Source organism: Ostrinia nubilalis, chromosome 3, assembly GCF_963855985.1.
Source record: "Ostrinia nubilalis chromosome 3, ilOstNubi1.1, whole genome shotgun sequence".
In the NCBI taxonomy this organism is placed as follows: domain Eukaryota; kingdom Metazoa; phylum Arthropoda; class Insecta; order Lepidoptera; family Crambidae; genus Ostrinia; species Ostrinia nubilalis.
Window position 1 is genome coordinate 18,525,098 of NC_087090.1, and position 22,474 is coordinate 18,547,571.

Here is a 22,474-nt window from a genome sequence, read left to right on the forward strand (position 1 = left end):
CCTAAATTGAAACTCTACCACATTCTGAATATTGGATATTCTCTTAATTTATGCTGTAACGATTGAAACTATTTTTAATTCGTGATTATGAATCATGTTTCTGTAAATTTTCTTTCACGTCAAAACACGCTCCACCAAGATCGAAGAACAACAACGCTTTGTGTATCCGCGTCCGCAACATATTTACTGGTACAACAATAAATCTGCTTATCTCATAAAATTCTTACATGTAACAATGCAACAAAGGAAATCGGCCCCGACCCCAAATGTTATTGATTTACGTTTTATGAGTTATTCTTATTTACGGCTGTAAACGGTATTGTTTGACATCGAAAACTATTTCCGCGCCAAGAAAAAATATGGGGAAGTGTATTAAATTGCTCAATTGAATGGAAACTTCATTTCGATGTGTTCAGGTGATTTTCCTTTTTGTTATTGGAGTCCAATGGAACACGAAAGAAGAAAATTACATAAAAATTTAACCGCCTCTGTGGTTAGTGGTAAGACCACCTGCTTCAGACCCAGAGGTCCCGGGTTAGAATCCCAGTGGGGGCAGATTTTTCTGTTCGGTTTGGTTGATGGTAGGGCTTGTTCTAAAGGTTCGGCCAAACCTGACTGAACCTTAAGTCCGCCTGGCTAGCTACCGCCATCTTATCTAAGTCTGTCGCCATAACAACATCGTTAATAGTATTGTTGTGTTAGAGGTAAGTCAGCTATTTTGACAGTAAGAGGTAAGACAGCCAGTTTCTCTGTGTGTATGTTTGAAGTCTTCACTTAGCAAGAGACTTAATACAACGTCGGGCATTCAAATCCCAGCCTTGGACCAAAACAACAAATAACCGTTTCTACTAATGACCTTTTTGTGCACTGACGACTCAAGTAGCCAATCCTGGGATTGGGAGAGCTCGAACAGATTAATATGCAAATGGCGAATCCGCGGCGAGGCCGATTCGATGTCCGGGCCAGCCATTAGTGTGCTTTAATTAATTCTGCCCTCGTACAGTAAGAACAAAACAGTATTTACAGGTCATTTCAAAGGTTTACAGGACCAGATTATTTCACTAATGTTGATAAATTAATTCAATATTCCGAAGTCAGCAAGAGAAAGTAAACTATTCATAATAGTATAACTCTCAGTTCGATAACTGTTGTTTAGCTGGACTCTTAACTTTATAACGATCATAATGCTCTTGTACCTACTAACGGTTTCATTCATCAAACCATAAAGTGTGAAATCTTCATGGATCTTTCCTAATTTTTCATTAAGTTAGTGACTACAAACTTTTTAGCAATCTCATCTAGCTGTGGTTTAAAAACAAACGTTTGAAGAATTTCAATTACTGAAATACCTACTGAACTGTGTTTTATTAAGTCAAAGCCTCCAGCCGTATTAATATCTTATTTCAAATAGATACTGCGGCTGTGACTTTTCGGTTCTCCAATTAGTCTGTTCTCGCACGTTTTATTTGCGCCAAGCTTTATCATTTCCAAATGAAAATTCATTTTGGACAACCTCGTTTCGGGCCGAAATTAAAAACTGGCACAATTTAATTATACTTGAAGAGAAAAATGGTAAAAACAATTTAGATAGTGAAAATGGCAACTAGGCAGCAAATTAAAATGAAATTGAGTTAATAATAATAGCAATATAATATCATCATCATTTAGCCCTTGGAAAAGCCTCTTTCCCGGACCATTATATTAACCGTAAATTATCCTCCTCTAGGGCTATCTAACTTGCTCTTGGATTTGTTTTAAATACTTGTCAGTAAATAGAAATGAACTGTAACGGACTGCCCTGTGTTATCTTTTTTATGCAGAATAAGGCCGCAATTGCACCTGATGTTAAGTGAGATACAGTCTAGGGTGGTTTAAAGTTTTTGTAGATTTCAAAATAGATCACACCTTACTTATTGCAAAAGTTTATTCGACATCCGTCTAGTTTCCTAAAAAGTACCTACAGTAGATAGTACATACACTCGCAATTATGTTACGCTTTTGTAATATACTAAAAATATTACTTAAAAATATTAATCATGACTGCACAAAACCTTCACGGCAATTTCAAACAAGTCCAAAAGGGGAAACAGAAGTTTTTACAAATCGGCAAATTGGCCTCCAAAGCGGTTCTATAATTGAAAGGCTGGAGTACAGAAGTTTCATATTTTTGCAAGTTGTTATTTAGACACGAACGTAGTGATGCAGGTCGTCACTTGACTATCGATAGTGTAATATTTTATTATTCTGTACCTACTCGCGAAATTCAGAATGGCACGAATGTTTGTCTGAAAATGCTGTTCTATTCAAGACAGAGAGAATAGTACATAGTGCTCTTGGCATGGACTCATTGTCATTTTCAGCTGGCCGTGTCAAGTGAAAAGGAAAATATTTATTGCCAGATCAAGTAGTACGAAACAAAAGACAGACCTCCACACTAGGCATTGCCTGTCCTGTGGAGGAAGGAATTACGATTTACAAGTAGTAGGTATTAGTACGGCTAAGCAGAAGTGCAATATATGATACTTTTGCTTACATACGTTTCAGTAATTAAACTTACTTCAATTTATCCTTTGATTCAATTAATTTTACAAATAGGTTTAATCGCTCATTATCATGGTCAATCGTGGGTTAAGCTTTCACGTCAACCTATCAAATATCGATAGCCCGTATCGATATATTGTCCGACACTAGAAAAAGTTAGTGCAAGCGCAAGCGGTTCAATTAAAGCGAAGAAACAGTAAGCCAACTCGTTGTTCGCTTGAAATTCATAAATTAATTTAGCTTTCAATTCCTTCCGGTAACCGTGTCTGTTCACTTCAGAATTTTGTTAAGTTAAACATATATTTCATCAAACAAAAGCTATCTTGACGAAATTAATTATGAAATGGAAAAGAAAATATGCTTTTATGATGATATACCTACTAAGTATTTTAACGCTTGCTACGTTGTATTTTGAATTTTTGACGAGTACTTAATTGGACTGATCCATTACGTTTTTGAACGCTACTTTTTTATGAAAACACCCTCCCTAAACCAAACATAATAAGGCAATTAGAAGTAGGTACCTGACGACATCGAGCCATCCCACTACCCAAAGGGAGTCGGTGGGGGTGCGACGAGGGGGCAGCGGCGCCGAGCCACCGCTTGGCTATGAGCCACCGCCGGCCACGAGCCACCGCCGGCCGGCCACCGCTCCGCTGGGCAGCCACGTGGCTAGTTACCTGTAGTACAAGAAGGGGAATAAGACTGTTGTTCTGTGACGACATTGTTGTCACAATATCCACTCATTCACAAATAACGGGAAAAAGCAATAATGTGGCCAAGATGTCTTATGGTGTCCATGACTAGCATGGCTATTTATATTCTCAGGTATGGTTAATGGTTCAAATGAAATGTTTTTGTTTCCCATTGTTGAAGATCATGCTTGTAAGAAGCAAATTGTTTTCTACTGAATTTCACAATTAAATTTTTACTTTTCAGTTATCTTGAACATTTGACCTTTGGTGCGGCATTTAGTCTTTTACGACAAAAAACTGTTGTAATTTAATTATTTTAATAGTGCTTCAGTTACCTCCGTAGACCAGGTGCGTGGGTCGGCACTCGTGTATTGCGTTAATTCGAGTTACTAATTTGACATTTGAAATAAAGTTTTCCTCAATTAGGATTTCCTTAAAAGGGGCCATGATTGATGAATAATAAATCCGTGTTAAAAGGTAAGTGTAATTGATAATGTACCCGAAGAAGCGGCATTTCAGTCTGTTTCAAACACCAAAACCGAATTTTAGAATCGGAGCGCCATTAGGTTAATGATCATCAATCACAGCGATGACGACTGATCCCCGGCGCCTCGGGCTTACTTAGCATATCACTTTCTGATTAATTAGTCGAGATGCCTCTTTGTCTTCGAAGTTTGTGTCATTAGGTGGATGTAAGTCGATCGAGGGTATAACAGCAGCAAATAACCATACGTGCTATATCGTCTCTATTCTTTACAAATCTATCTTGTCTATAAAAAAAAAGAAAAACAAACATTTGGTAAACTATGTTTTTTTTTGTCGTTGGTCCTGAACTCCTGATTCACTTCAAAGTAACTAATAAAATAAACAGTATACTCGTACATATAACAAGACAAAATCTGCCGGTCACCGAACGAGAGGCCGGGCGTGGTCAAGCGTCAGTGGCGGCGACATCAAAGGCCGGCGTTTGACTCCGCTTTGTGCGGCCGGTCACGGTGGCTCGCCGCCGTCGGCTGTCTTCAAAGTGACTTAAAACACTGCATTTTGTTTAAAATTTGAACTGAGAATATTAATATTTGTTGGGTGATTTTAGGGAAAAGAGAAATTACCCCTGGCATGGTACCAGCGGTCATTTAGATGGGTACTTGTTTAAATCTTTTCATAATGTCTACCTACATTTCTTTAAATTAGACTCTGCAAAATCCGTAAATCTTTAAATTCATCAACTCAAAACCTGTACCTTCCATTCTTCAGCACAACAAGTGCACTTAAAGCTACACGAGAGTCCACAAATGACTTCTCGTTGCGTGAAATCAACGGCAATTAGTCTGAAGAGCGATGCGGGTAGTTTGAGCGCGGGTAGCTCGCCCGTGTGGCTCGGCTCGTGCGCTCGCCGACCGGCGGAACGCGCGCGGTCGCTAGTGACCACAGCAGTTAGGGATGTCTGTTTGAATGCAGATGGTGACAATCCTATTCAAAAGCTAAAAAAGTCGACTTCATCTACAGAACATATTATTACTGAACACTTTCCCGGACAGTAAACCAGACACAATAAAAGTTTAATTGTTATCACGGCTATAGCAGTTCGCTGTCCAGGAAAGTGTTAAGCAAATCTAAGTTTTAAAAAGGTGGTAAAACGTAAAGCTTCTCAGACTAAATTGTATCAATCTAAAATCTGCGAGAAGACAATCAGATTTCCAATCCGTAACAAGAAAAACAGCTCAACAGAATTTCATAAAATGGTTCATGAGCATAAAAAATTGCTGGTATTCTTATCAGTAATGTTAATTGTTATTCTTTTATTTGTATCCGAAAATGCCGAACAACACTACTCCAGCCAACCTGCTCATTACGGCTAAGCGCGGCTCGATCTCAATAGAATGTGACTCGATCCGGTTAGAACTAGAATTTCTACCCCTTAGAGTGAAATAATTGGCTTTTGAAAAAAAAAGTCTACCTTAAGATATATTTAGATGAACATTTTAATCTATGTATTTTATCAAGAAATTAAGCTTAGGTTACGCCTGTAGCACACCTCCGCCGCGAAACCATGACAGCGAAACGATTTCAATATAAAACTGCGCGTTTACTTCGTCACGTTGCTAATGTGGGGATGTGATTGCAGAGATGTATATTGAAATCGTTTCGCTGTCATGGTTCATGTTTCATGAGTTGTGCTACAGGCGTTAGAGTTAGCTTACTAAAGCTTGCTTATTTACCATATTACAAGTATCGCTGATCACAAAAGATATCTAAAAACTTATATTGTTCATATCTGTATATTACAGGAATAATAAAACTGCCGCGAGGCTTGTCCATGATATATTTATTACATTTAACACCCCAAAGCGCTCGCTGCGTCAAACTTTCAAACTCGTAACTGTTTTATACGGGAGTACATAATATCTTTGCGAAGAGAGAGAATATTCTGGCATAAAAGATATACTATAAGGAGGAGAACATCTAGTTGGTTGTTAGCACAACAATTATAAAAAAAGTACAATACCTACAAGGTTAGTTTAATTTTACACACAATTTAAGAGTAGATAAACGTAACGGTACCTACGTGTTTCACTTGTCTTTTAAAGTTCTTCGTATCTGATATTCATTTGTATTAAATGTGGAGTGATATAACATAATATTTATTGTGCATGATTCAGTTCATTAATTGTAAATAGCTGCCTGAAAAACTGAAATTTTATAGCATTATGTATAAAAAAGTCAAATAATAGGTATAAGGTTTTTACTGTACATCCCCCCGCTTAGTTCAAGCCTGTAATGAGGAAGATTGACTTGTCACCGCTTCCAGAAGAGAAATAAACTGAAATAAGGTTAAAGTGAAAACGCCGGTAACCGGTGGCTCGTGCTTAATTATATTAACAGGTAATTTGATAAGCTCTCTAAAGTTTGACGCTAATGTTAGCACCGCAGCTTTCAAGTTGTAAGTGCTTGTTATAAGTTTCCGAGGCATATTCGCCATGCGGCTGCACATTACATAGACACTTATATTATTCATACTTGTCATTAAGTTTGTGAATTAAATTAATAAAACACAAATATCACTACATCGAATTAATGAAATAATCATGGCGGTCTCTCTCTCCAAGTTAATTTTGAAATTAGATTCCACTCAGTAGGTAATTAAGCCCTAATTTTAACTTTGTCCTGCTATTTCATAAAATGAGACGGTAGCTCATCTTTAAAGCATAACAGTAACATATTTAATAACACAATCAGCACTGTCAGGGGCAAAAGGAGCTGTAAATACTCCGAAACGACCGGAATAATCGTGCTCGGGACAATTTTCACTAATTTAATGGCACAAGCACTCATTAAAATGTGCCGTTTAGATTATTTGATTTTATTTCTAAAGGCAGCAGCCCGAGTCCCGCGATACACTAGAGGCGTAGATGGACGTATGTGTGGTGTGTGTATGAAGATTTAGGGGAAAATTTCCGACTTGTTAATTAACCCCTTATTTAAATTACTTAAAGACATAAGCAACTGGCTTTCAAAACTGGAAATTCACTACTGGTTCAGCAAAACGATTGACTAATATAGTGATGAACCCATTTAAATTTTTTTTAAAGTGAACAGAACGGAAAACTTTAACGTCAAAGAACTTGTTTATCTTGTTGTCTATAATCAAATAAACATTAATGAGTAAGTTTCTCGTATTACTTTCCCCCCGGCCTTCTTATATTTAATTTTATTTAATTTCATATTTTTTATTAAACTTATACTGTGAAAATCAACTCTATCTATTTCGAGTCATGAGATACAATTCTCTGGCAGAAAGACACACGAAAAATGAGTATCTTTTTGGAAACAACAAATCCGTTTTTGTTGCGGAGTGACCGTCATTTACACGACATTAATAAACTCTCCGTCTCTGAGCGCAGCGGGCCGGAGCATTCGCTCGGCCACCCTCGTCTCGCGCCCCGGGCACAATGCTGGATGTGTCATCCCAGGCGCAGCCCTCAAAGGCACATAACAATAAATAATTCCAATTTCCCGGGCACGTATCCACCTCCCGACATCAAAGCTCCGTCACAATATCCGACAAAGTAATTTCTTCATTCTGTTTGCGAAAACAAATCACAATTTTATTACCCGCAGTTCTAAGTAATCATAAACTGATTTGAAGCAAACCCAATTTTGTTGCTTGTGAGTCTTAATTAATTTTCTTTTCAGCGAATATGCGAATGTTCTGCGTGAGAGGGGAGGGGGAGTAATTAATTTGGTTGTGTTAAAACAAGTTCATGCTTCCTGTACCTACTATATACCTACCCACACTCGCGCCGTTCGAAGCCCGTGCGCGGGTGATGTTTAATCTGAGTTTAATTGAACGAAGTCTGACATCAAGGCAGTTACATTTTACGTTCAGAATTTATTTTGAAGATATCGAAATTATTGTCGGCAAAGGTTAGACATCGTAAAGCCAACTTCGAGTAGATTGGTATACATTTTTTATTAACATGGGAAAAATATTGCGTGGTGTACTAGCTGGAAATATGCCTAGTGTGCTTACTGCTACTTACCTACGCATGCAAATATTAATTTTTACCGCTGCAAATTGATTACAATTGGATTTGCTTACACGATTTATTGCTAATTTAAATAATATTGTTCGTGATATAAAGGGTTAGATTATTAAATATGTTTTCTTCAATTAATTGTATTTTTTAAGTATTTGTGCGTGTGTGTCTATTTGTAAAATAATTAGCCTAAATTATTAAAAATGCCTACCCATAGTCATTATTCCACGCGTACGAAGTCGCGGGCACAGCTAGTATACAAATGAGTGTTCAAATAATATTCCCAATCAATATCTAGGTACATCGCGTCAATATCCAATATCTGGAGACACATCAAACAGCATTTGCGTCATAATTTTACCTTCGTTTATTCGAAATGAGCTCGGATGTCGCCTTTGACGTCTTCGTTTTGACACAAATCTCATTCTCAAAGAAGATTTTTCGAGAACAATATTAAAAGCCTTTTGAGCAATGAATATCGTGAATCGTGTCAATGCGGATGGGAAAGTAATAATATTATTTAATCTTTTAAAATATTTTTCTGACCTGATTGTCCCTTGAAAAAGAAAATAATAAAAGAGCTTTTTATGTTTACAAAAATTCTTTGAAGTTCTTAAAAATTATGTGTAGGTAACGGATTTTATCGAACGTGAAGGTTTTGGTATCGGACAGTCTATTAGAGGTTGTTTGTTGTGTCTGCCGAATAGGTACTATTCTGAATCTTTAACGGAGAAGTTTCAAGAATGACTGCCGTGACTACACCGATCAAATGGCGCGAAATATTTGTTATGCGCAACTTTAGGGCCCTGTAACTTCTTTATTTGTAGAGATATTTTCATGATTCTTTCACAATTATTATTAGTTTTACGTATATTTTCATGTTTCAAAGAAAAAAATTGGAAACTTCTCCATTACAAGTAACTAAGTCCATCCGCCATTAATTATTTCCTGGGAATAAGAAAAAACCATCACCATTACGTTACATAACAATTTTGATACCACTTTTAATGAATTTCTCATGTTAATAAAAGTGGGCAAGAGAGACAGCAGAATATGTAATTTCGTAATCGTATTGCTGAATTAGGGTTTCAGCACTGAGCTATTTTTACCTTATATTACTTCAATCATTAAGTTGATTTGGTTTTCCTACCTTACAAAATAAAAAGCGCTCGAACCTTAATTTTCATTCGTTAACTGGGTTTCCAAATATTATTTGCGATAAGAACCTGGCTTGTTAGAACCGCTACACAATTTACACAATTTGTAAAAATATATCCCAAATTGTAGGGCTCGTCCAAAATGTACTGGAGTTTTATCTTCAAAGTCATTATTTCGGAGCTTGAATAAGCGATAAATGTTTGTTCTTTGTAACAGACTTGAATAATGAGTAGGTTTATTTATAATGTTAATATCAGAAAACTCATTCAAATCATATTTTAGATTTTATCATTAGCTATTAGGTACTTGGTTTACGCTCCAGTTTCCGAAGACTGTGGTTGGGGCTCTGAGTCCCACAAGGGACAAGCGCTCCTTTGATCGCAAAATTAGATCTTGCTTGAGTCATGAATGTGGTTAGTTAGGTATATTTGCCTATTATCTAGTTGCTGTGGTAATATATTATTATTATTATATTATGATATGCTTTCGGTTAAGGTAGAGGTGAATAAAATCTTACATTTATAGATATTGCTTGCTTGGATGATTTCAATAAATATGATGTTAATTATAAACGAATCTTCTTATTTATAAAATCAAATACAAACAGATTTATTTACTCAAGTTACCGGTAACTTCTACAGAGGTACCGTACAGCTTATTCGTTTCGTAAGTCAGCTGAACGTCGCCGTGTTTGCCAGGCTCCGACGAGCGCTAAAAGCCTCTCCCAGCGAACATCCGCGTAATATCGGAAGACAAGAAGCAACTATTACGCAAAATGCCCGCCATGATAATCACTTTTCATCCATCCCCTATAATGTAAAAATGAAGAATTAGAACCATTTTACTGAAGGGACTTTTTACGGCCGGCCGATTCTGCTGACGCGTCCCCAATACTTCCACCATGATAGGCTTTTATCCTCCCCCCTCCCCCCTTTTCCCCCTGGGCTTATTACCCGTCCAGTTTATATCTCGTTACAAGTCAAAAGTTACTCTCATTTTATTTATTTAGAAGCCCTTTGGAATCATGATTTATTACAAAAATGTGAATTCGCCTTTGTTACGTTTCTCAAAATTTTATTACTATTGTGCGCAATATTTCTCTGCTGACCTTTCAGCAATTTATTAGATAGAAATGTTGGTAACTAATTTTATAACGGCGAGGTCTTTTAAAAGTTAAAGAGACCAAAACTATTGTATTGCACAATAAGAAAGGCCCAAGACTTAAGGAATGAAGGATTACGTTTAGGAATTGGATTGTGAGTTCGTTCGTTCGTTCGTTCGTTTCAGCCAAATGACGTCCACTGCTGGACAAAGGCCTCCCCCAAGGTTTTCCACAATGAACGGTCCTGCGCTGCCCGCATCCAGGCTCTTCCCGCGATTGTGAGTAAAATACGATATTGTTGTGGATTATTTTTGAATATTACAAAGGAAGTATCTATGAAAGGGCTCGACATCAATGTCCTTCATGTTTTTATTTTGTTGCAGTGCGTTTATTCGGTTTCCACTAAAAGCAATCTTGTCCAAACAGAGCATGATTTCCTGTTCATCTCACATACATTAGACAACGAATTACATTGAGTTTACTCTGCCAACATTCCGGTGTACCGTCGCCAAGGAAACGGCAATTACCTTCGGTTTGTGTGTCCCGATGATTGCTTAGCGAAAATAAATTAGCTTTCCACATCGCATCGCATTTGCCGACAAAAATCCGCCGTCGGCCACCGATGATGGATGATCCTTCCTTCCGTAGGGAGAGCCGTAATAGTATCGATTTGGGAGCGCAAAACTATCGATAACTATACACAGAAGGTAGTCCCGCGGAGGCTGACAGATGGCTCTCTCTCCAATCATCTACATTCTACATTGAATCACTGCGATACGCTTTAACCGCACGGGAGGGATTGAGAGCATAACACCATAGAAATAATCATAAATGAAATATTTTGGAAACTTAAATTATAAATGGTCATAAAATCAGAGTAAATACAAATGAGTACCTAGGTCATCTTCATAGAAAAGCACCGAGCGAGGTTTGTAATGTGAGCTCGCGCCAATACGTATGCGGCGCGCACGCACACACTGACAAAATTCAGGGCAATTCACCGCTAATCCACGCTAAAGTTTGTCAATGTGTGCGTGCGCGCCGCTCTTTTATTGGCGCGCTCGGGCGTTTCTATGAAGATGACCTACTCATTTGTATTTACTCTGATAAAATATACTAGGGAAGTACTTTTGAATTGTACACACGACAGCACATCAGGTTACCCACTTTTGTTGCAAACTCGCCCCTATTACAACTGCACAAGAACCCACAGTGGTTACGTTGACGTGCCGTCGTCCGTACTTAGAAAATAAAATAATTTTAATCCCTAGAAAATGTTTTAAGGCATGAATGAATGGATTTAAAAATTATTACTTTCACAAACATCGATAGTTCTGGTATCGATACTTTTCCGCGTCTCCCTTCCCTCCGCACTTATTACGCTCGAACACAACAACTTTCCGGAATTTACTCCGACTTAATTACTTCGCTTCAGAAACAATTTTGATGCTGCGAGTAGTTTGTGGAAACATGAATATAAATAAAACTGTAGTGACATTGCAAAATAAAACCTTACAAACCAAATAATAGGTAACAAATATTAATCACCAAGAAAATAAAATAATTTTAGCACGTACTTATTAACTGTAGATTGAACAAATTATTCGAATGTCCAATGTAGCGAACTTTTAAGACAGGCAGTCAAATACTTAATAAATTCAATGTCTTCTAATTATAGCAAGAGATTTCAAACATTCCTGATTTATTTTTAGCAGTCGACTTTATAAAGTAAAAATTCAAGTTTTTTCTTCGAGCATTCACATCGGAGCACAGCCGTGAACTTAGGTGCGAGCTGAACTGACGAAAAAATGTTTTTTTATTTTTGGAAATTATTATTAAATTAAAAGTAAGTAAAGTACGGCCAACGAGAAGCGATACCAAATGTAAACAAACCCAATGTCATGGTCATTTGGAATAGTAGGGGTGGGTTGCACCACCTATCTTTAACGGTAACTATGACGATAACCGGTGCTTTTTGTATGGAATTTGACAGATTTTTGACGTTTGTCAAAGTTAAAGTAATATGGTGCAACCCAGCCTAAGGATTTGACTTTGACGTATTTTGGCGAGAGAACGAGACATTACGACAAATACACAAAATGGGAAGAGACAGAATAGATTGTCAGTTCAACAGTCGAATCGACCTTTTGTATCGCTGCTAGTTGGCCGTACTTTAGTCGACATTTTTTCGCACTGGTTGACCCGCTGCAAGTCAAAGGCAATCCTCCCGTCTTCTTATCTCTTCCTCATGGTAACTACAAACCAGTCCTTTTGATAGTTTAACTCCAACTAAAAATGCTTTATAAAAAATTACGCAAAAATGTTTTTACTTATTTCTTTTAGTAAAACAATAATTTTCAATACTACCATATGTTTAATGTAATGTTTCACAAGGTATAAGTACGTACCCCTTAACAATAGTAACACTGAGAATGCGGCAAAATCCGCGGCGCGTTTAATAAATCTAATTTTAATTTAATATTTAAGGCCGGGTAGCAGAGAAAATGGCGAAAATGAGGTTTTCATTTTTCATTTTTGAGGTACTAAACAGTAAAATTAAAGGCTAAGATTTTTATTGGGCATAGTTGAGGATATTTTCGAGGGCTATTAATGGATGGAAACACGATTTGATGAAGTTGACTCGATAGAATAAATTCCCAAAGTTACCTCTATTCGTTTTCTATTTATGGTTTTATTTTTAAAATAAGCGATTTGAGATTCTAAATCTTTTACTAAACTAAAGTTCAGAAATAACTTGAGGGCTTTTAACGGATGAAATTTTTATATTGCGTCTTATTTAGTTACTATGTTAAAAAATGTGGAAAAAATCGTCCATGACGGCTTGGACAATCTCAATCAGTCGCGCGGTGGCGCTTACGGAGGACGGACGCGTGTCAGTTTTTTGGCCGTGACAGTTCGCGATTTGTCAATATTTTTGACAATGATGACTTTGATGAGTCACAGTATAATAATATCAGTGTTATGGAGAAAGCTTAAATTTTTGATAATTAAAAATTATCAATTTTGTCTACCTATTGAAATTTAAATCTTTCGCATCCTTTTAAACGAAGACTCTACTACATAGTACATTCCTCAAATGAGACAAAAGCAATGAGTTAAAATTACATTTTAATAGTACCTACATACAAGTCGTCTTTAAAAGAGCACACTGACACAAATAAATAATAAAAAATACTGTCTAAGGTCTAAGCTGTAAGATAGAAGAATCTTCTAGCCAAAAAGATGGCAGATGCAGCAGATGTCAACGGATTAAAAACTGGAGTTCATATGACTCCTTGTAGACTTGAGTCTCTAGAGCGTCCCTTCCTCCACCATGCGTAAGAATTTTCACAAAAATACTGTCTAAGGTCTGTAGCTAAAGGTCTAAGCTGCAAGATAGAAGAATCTTCTAGCCAAAAAGATGGCAGATGCAGCAGATGTCAACGGATTTAAAACTGGAGTTCATGTGACTCCTTGTAGACTTGAGTGTCTAGAGCGTCCCTTCCTCCACCACGCGTAAGAATTTTCACAAAAATACTGTCTAAGGTCTGTAGCTAAAGGTCTACGCTGCAAGATGGAAGAATCTTCTAACCAAAAAGATGGCAGATGCAGCAGATGTCAACGGATTTAAAACTGGAGTTCATGTGACTCCTTGTAGACTTGAGTGTCTAGAGCGTCCCTTCCTCCACCATGCGTAAGAATTTTCACAAAAATACTGTCTAAGGTCTGTAGCTAAAGGTCTAAGCCGTAAGATAGAAGAATCTTATAGCCAAAAACATGGCAGATGCAGCATATATCAACGGATTTAAGACTGGACTGGCACCACCTTGCAATGTCATCCTCTCATTGTTATCTGTAATGTAAATTATTATTATAATGTATTTTAAAAATAAAATGTTCGTTTTATTATTTCAATAATCTGACCTCTCAACTCAACTACACTACACAAACACCTTTGTTCGCAACTGTACTGACGAAACCTCGATATTATACCGTTCATTTAAGATGGCAAGCTTTTTGCTGCGGTAATGCACTCCAGGTAACCGTGTGTGATGCTTATTGCTCATAGTGATTTTCGATACAGAGCCCCGTACATACGTTATACATAAATTATGGAAATAAAACACCCAGACCAATACAAACAAATATGTATGCAATTTTAGTATGATATTTTTATGTATTAATAAACAAAAAGACTGAACAAAATTGATGCGTGTACTGATTAATGTAATTAACCACATGCAAAGCTTTGTGAATTGCAACAACTATAATTTATTATCCAAGCTCTAAATAATCGCTACTACGAGTAACTGATCATAAAATGTTTTTCCAATCGCTCAAGCTCCCGAGGATCTACCGATAGGTCGGGTGACGTAATCTTGAAATTCTTCTAGCCGGCGCCACAAAATATAACAGAAGGCAAACTCCATACTAAACGCGCTCGAGCCACGCACACATAGACACCGCTCTAGCAAGACTGTCTTGGACGAATGCGAGCGCGACGTGGCGCGACAGACGTTCGCCACACGTTCGCTGTGGTTCGCTTGAGTCACGCGCCGGTCAACCGCCTGTGATTATTATTTTGTTTTGCGAAATTGACGAAAATGAGTGAACAGAAAAAGTCGTATTATAATATTGTTCGGTATTTGGTTGCTTAAACTTATCATTAAATACCGAATTTTCATTTTTTAAATTACCAGTTGATTCGGGGAGGTAAGTAAGTTATTTATTTGAATTTCAATTGAAATTGAAAGCCAACTCAATTATTAGGAACTAGCTGACCCGGCGAACTTTGTTCCGCCTTACTGGCAATAAATAAGCAGACTTTTTTTTATTTCAAACGGGATAAAAAGTATCCTATGTCCTTCTCCTGGCTCTAAACTACCTCCCTGACAATTTTCAGCTAAATCGGTTCAGCCGTTCTTGAGTTATAAGTGGTGTAACTAACACGACTTTCTTTTATATATATATATATATATATTTATATATATATATATTTTATATATATCGAATTGTTTTAGAGAGGTTTTAGGAATTATTGGATAACTAGCTTTTGCCCGCGGCGTGAAATTTAGTTTGTCACAGATCGTCATAAATTATAGCCTATATGTTATTCAGGGTTATAAACAATAATACTGTAAAGTTACATCAAAATCCGTTCAGTAGTTTTTGCGTGAAAGAGCAACAAACATCCAGATATCTAAACTTCGCATTTCGCAAATTTCGCATTTATAATATTAGTTGGATAATAGTGTCAACCACTCAACTAAATACTACTTCCTTCTCGTGTATTTGTTTGCAAACTATTACTATAATAACGTACTAAATATAAATAAGTATACGTGGATATCTGTTACTGTTTTTCTTGCATAGTATTAAGAGTAACATTTTTCTATCATAACGAAATATACGCAACACATGACAAGACAACCCTAGCGCGACGGCCGAGCGTGCGAGCGAGAGAGGTATGCAAAGCGAGGTACATACATGAGTTTACCTTCTGTTATATTTTGTGCCGGCGCGGAACTTCCGGAAGGTCGGGTGACGCCACGACTCTTTGAACCGTGTTTACTTTGGCAGTTATATTCTATATTTATTCGATTCCAAAATATATTCCCAAAAATTTTGAAAGTTGTTTTAATTTGTATCACTTGGATATGATTTGTATTAGAGTGCTGTGAGTGTGACGCGAAGGAAGGAAGTCAACCTAACCTAACCAACTGCGTATTTCTAAACTGCGTATTTCTATACTGTGTAGCCGCGAGAGCTCTTTGGCGCGCTGTCTTCGGCGAAGTATTGCGCGCGCAGATTTTGACAGCGCGAAATACCTACTTTAGCAGAAATACCAAGCCTTAACTACAAGAAAGGTTATAAAATTGTTTCAGACAATCAAGTTAAATTGTTATTTACGGTGGCAGTAATAACTAAATGATTTATTGCAGAAGCTGAGTATAAGTAGGGCAGGTCCGAGGCTGCCAGCCATTCCACTGCTCTCAGCGCCAAGATGATCGCGGCGAGCTGCTCTGTAGTACTCCTGGTTCTGCTCGCCACTTGTGAGGCAAGATTATGCGCAAAAGGCATTTACGGTATGTTGTTTGCTACCAATAATCACTTGAATAATTTTTATTTTATTTACTAGTTTTCCGCCCGCTTCGCCCGCGTGAAAAAATGACTGTTTTTAGGGTTTCCCGGAAATTATTCGAATTTTACTCGCCGTAAAAACCATCCTTGGACTTCAACAAAAATTTAAAAAAATTGCTAAGTGCCGTAGAATGGGGTTACTTTGTTTCACGGGATGACTTTGATCGAAACTTCCATTTTGTATAAAATCACGAATCGAGTAAAACGAAACGCAATTTGGTAGTTTCTTTTTTAGATTAGCAACACTGAAGAACTGTCAAAGTGTCAATTCCTTTTTTGAGAACACGCGGGAAATTCGCCTTTAATTTTAATTAAAAAAGGTTAATAGAATGTTATTCTCTATTTATAGCTAAATAATTGTGTTGCAAAACTTCATGTGTATTTATTTATGTGATAATAAAATGAATCTAGATATACTCCATCATGTGGCCTATGATCGATTAACCCATATAGTGCTTGCTTAATGTTTTTCTAACTTCAAAGATAATGGAATGACTTGAGTTTGTTTGATGCGGGGTGTCATTGATAGGGTATATGGTGTGAGATTGATCAAAATTGATCAAATTGTCCCCAGAGACTATACCTACTTGGTTCGCGATGATATATCTGAAATTAGGACAAGTGAAATAATTAATCTACCAGCCAAAACCAAAACCTTTTGCAATTCTAGATAGTAACGTTGAATGTGTCCAATTTTTTTAATATTGATATTGCAGAATTTGTATGACTTAAGTGAATTTCTATGACTCTTATTGTTTTGTTGCATAAATTTAATATTGTTGATTTTTTTTAAGACAAATCATAATTTTTATAATTATTTTTTAGATTTTATTTTGTGAAGTTTAATTATATCTAAGTTCTTTTCGTTCGTAAAATCAATGAATAATACTGATAGAATGCTAAAATTTTAATACCAACATTTTAGTAACGAAATACAGTTAATTATTTGATGTCTTTTACTAGATCAGAGTTACCCCATAGGACAAAAATGTCAATAACTATTTATCCCGTTGGCAGATTTTGATTTTTTTAAATTTATTGGTATTACTAGCTTTCCGCCCGCGGCTTCGCCCGCGTGGAATTTTGTCTGTCACAGAAAAACTTTATCGCGCGCGTCCCTGTTTCAAAAACCGGGATAAAAACTATCCTATGTTCTTTCCCGGGACTCAAACTATCTCTATGCCAAATTTCATCAAAATCGGTTGCGAGGTTTAAGCGGGAAAGCGTAACAGACAGACAGACAGACAGACAGACAGACAGACAGACAGAGTTACTTTCGCATTTATAATATTAGTTGGGATTGGGATAATTGAGGTTACTTTCTATTTACGCAATAAAATCTGGGGATATCAAAGAAACCCCATTCTTCTTTTAGCTTTGATCACATACTATTTTTTTTTTTCTCAAAATTGAGACATATTTTTTCATTTTTTATTACACGAATCGAGAGTGCTATAAAAACCGATTATTAGACTTTTTTTTGTATTTTTTACACCCACAAATTTAAAAGATAAATGGACCTTCAAAGTTTAAAATTGGTCAAAGTAACCCCATTCTACGGTGCGTGCCGTGCCTCAGTATAGGGTTCCGTAGTTGTCTGTCGTTAACACAATTATATTTCAGAAGCAAGCAATTACTCATCTAAAGTCACTTTTAATATTTTCTTCTAAAGCTTCAACCACATCAACGCGTGCAGATCGCCATCGCCGGCACGATCAAAGGCCAATGACAGGTCGCGCGACCCATGACAGTTCACGCGACCTAATTACAGATTTTAAGCAATGATAGCTACTATCCGTTCGCTTTAAGTTTGCCGCTGGCGATATGACGTCACTCGAAGGGAAGCGTCTATAACTTTATCAAACTATATGTATTTAAACTATTTTAGATTTATTATTATTGATAAAAATTGTGTATTTGCCTAAATTAAGACACTTTAATTGCGTTTAATCACTAACTAATTGCGTTTAATTGCGGTTGGGGGAGGGGGACGCTCATTCTACGGACCGTCAAACTTAGCGCGAACGGGTAGTACTTAAATATTGATTATTTTCATTAAATAAAAATATTTATAGAAGATAATGATTTATTACTTATTCGAACGGTGAAGGGGACGGACTGGCTGACTCCTGATCCGGGGAACGCGGGTTCGGTTCCCGCCGCCGCTCGACTATGTGGTGATCTCACTCTTACTAATAAATCTTTAAAAAAAATGATGAAATTGGCATTTATTTAGCAAATTGTTTTTCACTTTTAGGTGACAACACTGCGGCCGCTGTGCATGGTGAAACTCGATACTTTGCAGGCAACTCTATTGTATACGAAATAACGGTTCGTCTACTTATTATAAGGGAGAGTTCGGTAAATTGTACCGCCGGGTAAATTGTACCACCCTCATATTTCGTAAAATATTTATTGAGCGATACCCAACTAAATACATTGAATATCGGCCATTTATGGTTTTGCCGTGATAATGAACACGGTGTGTTTTTTTTTAAGTTTTTTTTTTTCATTACTTTCATGTAATTTTTGAAAATGCATGTTTAGTTTGTAATTTTGTTAAATTTAATCATACAGTGTTTCTAACTTAGTACCTACTTAGAAGCGTAAGTTAGTGTGGATTACAATTAAATCATTTTTCGGTATTTATAAGTTAAAGTTATATTTTTAATTGACTTGTACCACATCAAGTTGTACATGCAATTTTACCAAAGGATTTTGATTTTTTCTTTTAGTAAATCATTTATTTTGAAGTTATCATAGCATTAGGTTTGACTTAACAATAAATGAAAGCAATGACTGGCTAAGGCCCAGTTTTTTTTTTGATTCTTAGTTAAAATAATTTGACAGCTATGTCAAATGACAAGTGGTTAAATATCAGAAAAAAATGATTTTCGAACAATGGTTAACTTGACTTTTAGTACATTTTTAACTATTTGTTTACATTTTGTTAATATTTAACCATTATGTTGAAAAATTTAACAATTAGTTATTTTAACTAAGAATCAAAAAACTAGGCCTAAGTAGATTAGGTACAAGTGTGCGTTGCGATATTTGGAATCACAAAACTTGTACTTAAAATCGTGATGATATGTAGGTAAAACTTTTTTTGACTTTGAAACAATATCGATTGTCTATGTTATTAAGTACTGTTCCTTTTCGTTACCTAATTTGTTAAGAATTTATCGTATACAATTAGCCATATTTTTTAAAAGGCTTGAAAGAAGACGTCCTCGGAGCGTAAAGTTTGCTCACATACCTACAACACACGGTTTGGATTTATAACAAAAACAATTCCTTTTAAGGTTTAGGTATTTACATTTATACGAGCACTTCATTTTCTCTGAAGTATGGTGCGGGTGACAGCTGTCACTCCTATTAAGTTCTCTTCTATTAAGTTCAGAGATAATAGAGTATGGTGGCGTTTGGTCGAAAATAGAATTTGTAAGAAATTGTAAGCCATGGCAACCGCCCAAAACTTTAGCATGGTTTTCGACGAAGACACGTTTGCTAACTTCAATAGTGACATTTTCCATATATTTTTTTAACACAAAAGAACGCCATTTTATTCTTATTAGTGCTAACAATTCTATTTTCGGTCAAACGCATCCTATGTCTTTACTACGTCCCTGTTTCAAAAACCGGGATAAAAACTATCCTATGTCCTTTCCCGGGACTCAAACTATCTCTATGCCAAATTTGAAACTTTACAGTATTATCAGTATTATTGTTTGTAATCCAGATTAACATATAATTTATGCCGATCTGTGACAATTTAAAGCAATTTTTTAATAGGTAAGTTAATAAGTAAACCTTTAGTGTAGTTTGCCTTGACACTTTAGCGCCCTCGCATCTTCCTTCTACCGGCGTCAAGGTGGGTCGGCTACTGCTTCTGCAGAGGACTTCAAGCGGCGCAAACATGAAAATCTCAATGAGACATATTTGAGCCGTTTGTAGTTGAAACTCTGGGCCAGTGGGGACCAAGCGCCCACAAACTGTTTCGTAAGATGTCTCAGGGCTTACTTGAGACATCTTACGATTCAAAGGCTGGCCTATACCTTGGCCAACGCATTAGCCTGGCCATCTAGCGTGGCAATGTGGCCAGCCTTCTGGGCACCTTTCCCCAAGGCAGCGATTTGAATGATTTTTTTTATTTAGAAAACTCGTACATATTTAAATTTTTACTCTTAGTTTTATTTTATTTCTTCAATTTAGGTTTAGTTAATATGTACGTTAAGTAAAAGTGTACCTACTTTTGAACTAAGTGGTATAACTAAGGCCCGGTTTTTTGATTCGTAGTTAAATTAACCAATGGTCAAATTTGACAGATGTCAAATGACAAGTGGTTAAATATCAGAAAAAAATGTTTTTCGAACAATGGTTAGCTTGACTTTTAGTACATTTTTTAACTAATTGTTTACATTTTGTTAATATTTAACCATTAGTAGCAAAATTTAACAATTAGTTATTTTAGCTATGAATCAAAAAACTGGGCCTAAGTGGTAACATTGAGCATACATTTTTTTAAATACCTTCGCGAAGTAAAACTTCTGTACGTACCTAGTATTTATTATTATTCTGTGGTATTACTATTATTATAAATTGAAGAGTTTGTTTGTTCGCTTGAACGCCTTAATCTCTGTCCGATTTGAAGGGGGTAAAATAAAAATAGGGAATTTTTAGTGAACTCAGGCATACTTTTTTATTTATGTTTTTTACTTTTTGTTAAATACTTAGTATACGATAAGTGATCTCACTCGATTATGTCTAAACTATACAAGATATCGAAAAACTGATTACTGATCATGTACTTAAGTGCTTCACAAGCTCTTTCAAACGGTATCAGTAATAGGTCACAGAATTAACAGGATCTATCCAAAAATTCAATGTTTTCAGCCTCCATACTAATGTGCCAGCCACACAATATTTTTTTAATTAAATAATTAAATTCTTAAAATAAACTCTTACTTGCATTCTTATTCAAAATAATTCACGGAAAACATTAGGCTTTCCTTGCTAATATTATCAAGACATGAAGGCCATGACTGTGGCGGTACTAAATGTATGGAAGCTGGAAACATTGAATTTTCGGATAGATCCAGTTTATTTTGTAACCTATTACTAGTACCGTTGGATAGAGCTCATGAAGCACTTTCAGGATCAGTAACCAGTGTTTGGATATCTTGTATTGTATGAGTGAGATCACTTATCGTTTCTGCCCTGTATCGGTATACTTACATATATCGCACACAGGGCGGGCCGCTAGTAATTAATAAAATAATCGCGGGCAAAGCTGGGTCAGCAACTGCTCTGAGCATCTTTAAAAATTATCTTATCTTTACTTTAATAAATTTCTTATTTTAGCAATCCTATCCGTGTCATCATGTGGGCACGGAGGTGGTGGTGTGTGTTGACGACTCCAAGTATCCTTCAGTACATATAAAGGACTTAAACCTTGCAAGTATCGTTCGTCATGGAAATATAAAGGGGTATGCGGAAGTGAAACCAATAACGTACTGCAGAAAGTATAAAGGCGCTGGCCAAGCCGGAAAAGCTCTACCTGCTCCGCGAGTCACCGTAGTCAAGTCAGGCAACTAAAGAGTGAAAATAAATCATTACAACGATTATTATCTTTTGTTTTCATCAGTTTAACACTTTGGTGGATAGGACAATAAGTTAAGAATAACTTCCCAAATGACACTACTTATTTACATTATTGCCTATGGGCGTAGTGTCAATGTAAAACGGGTAAACACTATGACGTCTATAGGCGTTCTGTCGTATCATTCTTTACTACTTGAACGCCCGTGGACGTTACTGTCCTTCAATGTGTTAACTTCCCTTACTTAAGATTTTAGACGCATTTAGTAGTAAGTAGCACTCTGTCAAGAGTGTAACAAGAAGAAAAAGAAGTAGTAGCAGGCCTGTTCATCTCCGCGAGTTTACATCGAAAACAAAACACGCACGATGGCCCACCTACAGGATACTATTCGACAAGGCCTCACATACGAGCGAACATTGACTCACGCACGCGTATTCTTGTGTATGATGGAAGAAAATAAAGAAAATGGTGTACTAAATACTGTGCAGTATTTAACTGCCTAAATAATAATAAAAACACAGAATGTACTTTTTTAAGTTGCCTCAAGACACTGAGCGGTAAATAAGTAGTTAATATTATTCATGATAATTCATGCTAAATCATGTATTTCCTCCGTCATTTTCCGCAGTTTGGCACCTCACGTCACATCACTTTACCGAAGTCAGCCCTATAGCTTCGGCGCAGTGCCGATCACTGA

General features: G+C 36.5%; 1 long non-coding RNA gene across 1 annotated transcript; it reads left to right on the forward strand.

The window, feature by feature from the left end:
- Positions 1-16,034: 16,034 nt before the first annotated feature.
- Positions 16,035-21,787, forward strand: LOC135088397 (uncharacterized). The gene is made up of 3 exons (XR_010261037.1): positions 16,035-16,120; positions 18,433-18,506; positions 21,540-21,787. It is a non-coding gene; the product is annotated as an uncharacterized LOC135088397 (long non-coding RNA).
- The last annotated feature ends 687 nt before the right edge of the window (positions 21,788-22,474 follow it).